This window comes from Chlorocebus sabaeus, chromosome 15, assembly GCF_047675955.1.
Source record: "Chlorocebus sabaeus isolate Y175 chromosome 15, mChlSab1.0.hap1, whole genome shotgun sequence".
Classification (NCBI taxonomy): domain Eukaryota; kingdom Metazoa; phylum Chordata; class Mammalia; order Primates; family Cercopithecidae; genus Chlorocebus; species Chlorocebus sabaeus.
The window spans coordinates 12,668,780-12,676,802 of record NC_132918.1 but is presented as its reverse complement, the minus strand read 5'-3'; positions in this window follow the sequence as shown (position 1 = coordinate 12,676,802).

The window sequence follows — 8,023 nt, the reverse complement described above, 5'->3', positions numbered from 1 at the left end:
CAAGGGGGAAGGGAATTCCATTTCCTAGCCAAAGGAAATTGAGACACACAGCACCTGGAAAACCGGGTGACTCCCACCCTAATACTGTGCTTTACCAAGGGTCTTAGCAAACAGCACACCAGGAGATTATATCCCACACCTGGCCCCAAAGGTCACACGCCCACGGAGCCTCCCTCATTGCTAGCACAACAGTCTGAGATCTAACTACAAGGCGACAGCGAGACCGGTGGAGGGGTGCCCGCCATTGCTGAGGCTTAAGTAGGTAAACAAAGCCACAGGGAAGCTCGAATTGGGTGGAGCCCACCACAGCTCAAGCAGGCCGGCCTGCCTCTGTAGACTCCATCTCTGGGAACAGGGCATACCTCAGCAGAGGTAAATGTCCCTGACTGACAGCTTTGAAGAGAGCAGTGGATCTCCTAACACAGGTTGAGATCTGAGAACGGACAGACTGCCTGCTTGAGTGGGTCCCTGACCCCTGAGTAGCCAAACTGGGAGACACCCTCCACTAGGTGCAGACCGACACCTCACACGGCTAGGTACACCCGAGACGAAGCTTCCAGAGCAAGAATCAGACAGCAACACTCACTGTTCAGCAATATTCTATCTTCTGCAGCCTCCGCTGTTGATACCCAGGTAAACAGGGTCTGGAACAGACCTCAAGCAAACTCTAACAGACCTGCAGCTGAGGGTCCTGACTGTTAGAAGGAAAACTAACAAACAGAAAGGACATCCACACCAAAACCCCATCAGTACATCACCATCATCAAAGACCAAAGGCAGATAAAACCACAAAGATGGGGAAACAGCAGTGCAGAAAAGCTGGAAATTCAAAAAAATCAGAGTTCATCGCCCCCTCCAAAGGAACGCAGCTCATCACCAGCAACGGAACAAAGCTGGATGGAGAATGACTTTGACGAGTTGAGAGAAGAAGGCTTCAGCTGATCAAACTTCTCAGAGCTAAAGGAGGAACTATGTAACCAGCGCAAAGAAATTAAAAACCTTGAAAAAAGATTTGATGAATGGCTAACTAGTATAACCAATGTAGAGAAGTCTTTAAAAGAACTGATAGAGATGAAATCTATAACACGAGAACTACATGAAAAATGCACAAGCTTCAGTAACCGACTCCATCAACTGGAAGAAAGAGTATCAGTGATTGAAGATCAAATGAATGAAATGAAGCGACAAGTGTAGAGAAAAAAGAGTAAAGAGAAATGAACAAAGCCTCCAAGAAATATGGGATTATGTGAAAAGACCAAATCTACGTCTGATTGGTGTGCCTGAAAGTGACGGGGAAAATGGAACCAAGTTGGAAAACACTCTGCAGGATATCATCCAGGAGAACTTCCCCAACGTAGTAAGGCAGACCAACATTCAAATTCAGGAAATACAGAGAACGCCACAAAGATAGTCCTCGAGAAGAGCAACTCCAAGACACATAATTGTCAGATTCACCAAACTTGAAATGAAGGAAAAAATGTTAAGGGCAGCCAGAGAGAAAGGTCGGGTTACCCACAAAGGGAAGCCCATCAGACTAACAGCAGATCTCTCAGCAGAAACTCTATAAGCCAGAGGAGAGTGGGGGCCAATATTCAACATTCTTAAAGAAAACAATTTTCAACCCAGAATTTCATATCCAGCCAAACTAAGTTTCATAAGTGAAGGAGAAATAAAATCCTTTATAGACAAGCAGATGGTTAGAGATTTTGTCACCACCAGGCCTGCCCTACAAGAGACCCTGAAGGAAGCACTAAACATGGAAAGAAACAACAGGTACCAACCATTGCAAAAACATGTCAAAATGTAAAGTCCATCGATGCTAGGAAGAAACTGCATCAACTAACGAGCAAAATAACCAGCTAATATGATAATGACAGGATCAAGTTCACACATAACAATATTAACCTTAAATGTAAATGGACTAAATTGTCCAATTAAAAGACACAGACTGGCAAATTGGATAAAGTCAAGACCCATCAGTTTGCTGTATTCAGGACACCCATCTCACATGCAGAGACACACATAGGCTCAAAATAAAGGGATGGAAGAAGATCTACCAAGCAAAAGGAGAACAAAAAAAAGCAGGGGTTGCAATACTAGTCTCTGATAAAACAGACTTTTAAACTATCAAAGATCAAATGAGACAAAGACATTACATAATGGTAAAGGGATCAATTCATCAGGAAGAGCTAATTATCCTAAATATATACGCAGCCAATACAGGAGCACCCAGATTCATAAAGCATGTCCTTAGAGACTTACAAAGAGACTCCCATACAATAATAACAGGAGACTTTAACACCCCACTGTCAACATTAGACAGATCAATGAGACAGAAAGTTAACAAGGATATCCAGGAATTGAACTCAACTCTGTACCAAGCGGACCTAACAGACATCTACAGAACTTTCCACCCCAAATCAACAGAATATACATTCTTCTCAGCACCACATCACACTTATTCCAAAATTGACCACATAATTGGAAGTAAAGCACTCCTCAGCAAATGTAAAAGAACAGAAATTATAACAAGCTGTCTCTCAGACCACAGTGCAATCAAACTAGAACTCAGGACTAAGACAATCAAAACCGCTCAACTACATGGAAACTGAACAACCTGCTCCAGAATGACTACTGGGTACATAACGAAATGAAGGCAGAAATAAAGATGTTCTTTGAAACCAATGAGAACAAAGATACAACATACCAGAATCTCTGGGACACACTTAAAGCAGTGTGTAGAGGGAAATTTATAGCACTAAATGCCTGCAAGAGAAAGCTGGAAAGATCTAAAATTGACACCGTAACATCACAATTAAAAGAACTAGAGAAGCAAGAGCAAACACATTCAGAAGCTACCAGAAGGCAAGAAATAACTAAGATCAGAGCAGAACTGAAGGAGATAGAGACACAAAAAACCCTCCAAAAAATCAATGAATCCAGGAGTTGGTTTTTTGAAAAGATCAACAAAATTGATAGAATGCTAGCAAGACTAATAAAGAAGAAAAGAGAGAAGAATCAAATAGACGCAATAAAAAATGATAAAGGGGATGTCACCACTGACCCCACAGAAATACAAACTACCATCAGAGAATACTGTAAACACCTCTACACAAATAAACGAGAAAACCTAGAAGAAATGGATAATTGCCTGGACACTTAACACTCTCCCAGGACTAAACCAGGAAGAAGTTGAATCCCTGAATAGACCAATAGCAGGATCTGAAATTGAGGCAATAATTAATAGTCTACCAACCAAAACAAGTCCAGGACCAGATGGATTCACAGCTGAATTCTACCAGAGGTACAAGGAGGAGTTGGTACCATTCCTTCTGAAATTACTCCAATCAATAGAAAAAGAGGGAATCCTCCCTAACTCATTTTACGAGGCCAACATCATTCTGATACCAAAGCCTGGCAGAGATACAACAAAAAAAGAGAATTTTAGACCAATATCCTTGATCAACATCGATGCAAAAATCCTCAGTAAAATACTGGCAAACTGAATCCAGCAGCACATCAAAAAGCTTATCCACCATGATCAAGTGGGTTTCATCCCTGGGATGCAAGGCTGGTTCAACATACGCAAATCAATAAACATAATCCAGCATATAAACAGAACCAAAGACAAAAACCACATGATTATCTCAATAGATGCAGAAAAGGCCTTTGACAAAATTCAACAGCCCTTCATGCTAAAACCTCTCAATAAATTCAGTATTGACGGAACGTATCTCAAAATAATAAGAGCTATTTATGACAAACCCACAGCCAATATCATACTGAATGGGCAAAATCTGGAAGCATTCCCTTTGAAAACTGGCACAAGACAGGGATGCCCTCTCTCACCACTCCTATTCAACATAGTGTTGGAAGTTCTGGCTAGGGCAATCAGGCAAGAGAAAGAAATAAAGCGTATTCAGTTAGGAAAAGAAGAAGTCAAATTGTCCCTGTTTGCAGACGACATGATTGTATGTTTAGAAAACCCCATTGTCTCAGCCCAAAATCTCCTTAAGCTGATAAGCAACTTCAGAAAAGTCTCAGGATACAAAATCAATGTGCAAAATCACAAGCATTCTTATACAGCAGTAACAGACAGAGAGCCAAATCATGAATGAACTCCCACTCACAATAGCTTCAAAGAGAATAAAATACCTAGGAATCAAACTTACAAGGGATGTAAAGGACCTCTTCAAGGAGAACTGCAAACCACTGCTCAGTGAAATAAAAAAGGACACAAACAAATGGAAGAACATACCACGCTCATGGATAGGAAGAATCAATATTGTGAAAATGGCCATAGTGCCCAAGGTAATTTATGGATTCAATGCCATCCCCATTAAGCTACCAATGACTTTCTTCACAGAATTGGAAAAAAACTGCTTTAAAGCTCATATGGAACCAAAAAAGACCCCGCATTGCCAAGACAATCTTAAGCCAAAAGAACAAAGCTGGAGGCATCATGCTACCTAACTTCAAACTATACTACAAGGCCACAGTAACCAAAACAGCATGGTACTGCTACCAAAACAGAGATATAGATCAATGGAACAGAACAGAGCCCTCAGAAATAAGAGCACACATCTACAACCATCTGATCTTTGACAACCCTGACAAAAAAAAGAATTGGGGAAAGGATTCCCTATTTAATAAATGGTGCTGGGAAAATTGGCTAGCCATAAGTAGAAAGCTGAAACTGGATCCTTTCCTTACTCCTTATATGAAAATTAATTCAAGATGAATTAGACACTTAAATGTTAGACCTAAAACCATAAAAACCCTAGAAGAAAACCTAGGTAATACCATTCAGGACACAGGCATGGGCAAGGACTTCATTTCTAAAACACCAAAAGCAATGGCAACAAAAGCCAAAATTGACAAATGAGATCTAATTAAACTAAAGAGCTTCTGCACAGCAAAAAAAAAAACTACCATCAGAGTGAAAAGGCAACCTACAGAATGGGAGAAAATTTTTGCAATCTACTCATCTGACCAAGGGCTAATATCCAGAACCTATAAAGAACTCAAATTTACAAGAAAAAAACAACCCCATCAAAAAGTAGGCAAAGGATATGAATAGACACTTCTCAAAAGAAGACATTCATGCAGCCAACAGACACATCAAAAACTGCTCATCACCACTCGCCATCAGAGAAATGCAAATCAAAACCACAATGAGATACCCTCTCATGCCAGTTAGAATGGCAATCATTAAAAAATCAGGAAACAACAGGTGCTGGAGAGGATGTGGAGAAATAGGAACACTTACACTGTTGGTGGGACTGTAAACTAGTTCAACCATTGTCGAAAACAGTGTGGCGATTCCTCAAGGACCTAGAACTAGAAATACCATTTGACCCAGTCATAAAATTACTGGGGATATACCCAAAGGATTATAAGTCATGCTGCTATAAAGACACATTTATTGCGGTACTATTCACAATAGCAAAGACTTGGAATCAACCCAAATGTCCATCAGTGACAGACTGGATTAAGAAAATGTGGCACATATACACCATGGAATACTATGCAGCCATAAAAAAAGATGAGTTCGTGTCCTTTGTAGGGACATGGATGCAGCTGGAAACCATCATTCTCAACAAACTATCGCAAGAACAGAAAACCAAATACCGCATGTTCTCACTCATTGGTGGGAATTGAACAATGAGATCACTTTGACACAGGAAGGGGAACATTACACACCGGGTCCTATTGTGGGGAGGGGGTAGTGGGGAGAAATAGCATTAGCAGATATACCTAATGTAAATGACGAGTTAATGGGTGCAGTACACCAACATGACACATGTATACATATGTAACAAACCTGCACATTGTGCACATGTACCCTAGAACTTAAAAGTATTAAAAAAAAAAAATGGACACTGCTCAAAGTAGTAACTGAAGATGTAAATACATACTACTTAAAATTATAATAGTGACCACTAGAAGACAGACATAAAACATGTAATTACAACTGTAATGTGGATCACAAAGAGGGTGTCGTGGGACATAGAGTGAGGGATCAAAACTCAAGTTGTTAGGTACCCCGTGCCATTTGCAAACACAGTACCTGGGATTAGGTTGAACGATTTCAAACTGTGTTTGGCAGTTTCTGGCTCAGAAAAAGTAACTTCAGATGCTTCAACCCACTCTTTTTTGTTTTTTGAAATGGAGTGTTGCTCTTGTTGCCCAGGCTGGAGTGCAATGGCGCAATCTTGGCTCACCGCAACCTCCGCCCCTCAGGTTCAAGCTATTCTGCTGGGATTACAGAAATGCACCACCATGCCCAGCTAATTCTGTACTTTTAGTAGAGATGGGGTTTCTCCATGTCGGTCAGACTGATCTCGAACTCCTGACCCAAGGTGAGCCGCCAGCCTCATGCTAGGCCTGGGATTATAAGCGTGAGCCACGGCACCCAACAGGCTTCAACTCAATTCTTTCTGATGCAGCGCTTAATAAACTATCTTCTGTTGTAGTTACATTTCACAAGGAGAGAGCCTTTTTATTCCTCACTACCATACATCCAGTGCCAGACACACTTCTTAGAAAACATTACTCAACAAATATTTGCTGAATCAAAAAAAAAGAGGACTCAGGACTCGGAAAGGCAAAATGGGTGAAAGTGGTCTTAAAATTTAAAAAGCCCTACAAAAAAATTCAAATGTCTGCTAATTTAGCAAACAGACCAGCAATCTGGCTTCCAGCAATATTAACATGTGCTCTTAAAAGTCTGGTAGTTCCATAGAGTTTATAATTGGATTTAGCCTGTACATTGTGTGTACAGTCGAAAAATTTTCATCCATGTTTAACAAAATCTTCATCACATCATTAGTATTTAGTCATTAAATGCTAAAGAAGATAGGCTTAAAAATTTAGTTGTTTTCTGCAGTAAGATTGTTACTTACAGGTCTAGTCTCTTTCCTGTAAATATACAAAGCATTCTTCAGAGAAAATCTCCCTTCTACAAATTCTTAAGTGGATCCTTTTGAAATAATATGTTTAGTGCTAGAAAATGGCTGGAAGGCAAGGTTTTTTGTTGTTGTTGTTGTTGTCTTTGAGATAGTCTCGCTCTGTCACCCAGGCTGGAGTGCAATGGTGCCATCTCGGCTCACTGCAACCTCCACTCAAGTGATTCTCCTGCCTCCGCCTCCTGAGAAGCTGGAATTACAGGCAGGCACCACCAAGCCTGGCTAATTTTTGTATTTTCAGTAGAGACGGGGTTTCATCATGTTGGTCAGGCTGGTCTCGAACTCTTGACCTCATACTCCACCCACCTCGGCTTCCCAAATTGCTGGGATTACAGGCGTGAGCCACCATACCCGGCCAAGGGAAGTGAGTTTTAAAGAACCTTTGAAGTGTGTATTAAACGGTGTACATCAGAATTGACTGTTGTATTTGTCCTGTAAATATGAATATTTTATTGCTCCATTGTTTGTAATAGTAAACGGTGAAAAAGTAAATTTACATTATAGGGGGCTAAATCTTGGTGTACAATAAAATCTGACCAGATTAGAAATAAAAATGTTTGGTAATACATACTGTGCTTTATACAACCAGGCACCATTCTCTAAGGGCTTCAGATATACTAACTTCGTAATCCTCATAACCCATCAATGAGATAAGTAACTATCATTATCCCCATTTTACAGACAAGGAAACCAGGACAGCAACTCCTTAGGCTAAGCAGCTAGTCTGGATTCATCCCAGGTAGTCAGGCCGAATTCATGCTCTATTAAACCATACGGTATATTCTGCATCTACGGTATAGGGAAATACTTATACTGTAGTATAATACTTATACTTAGTGAACTACTTATACTTAGGGAAATACTTATACATAGTGGAAAGGACAATGTTCCCTGATAATTTCTGTGAAAAAGTGAGTTTCTGAATTCAATGATTACGATCTCATCTGTATTTTTCTGTTTAAAGTTTGTACTGAAAATGTTTAGAAGGACATATGTCAAGTTGTTAACAGTAGATACCACTAAGGACTTGGTTGGGAGTTTGAAAATGAAAGTTT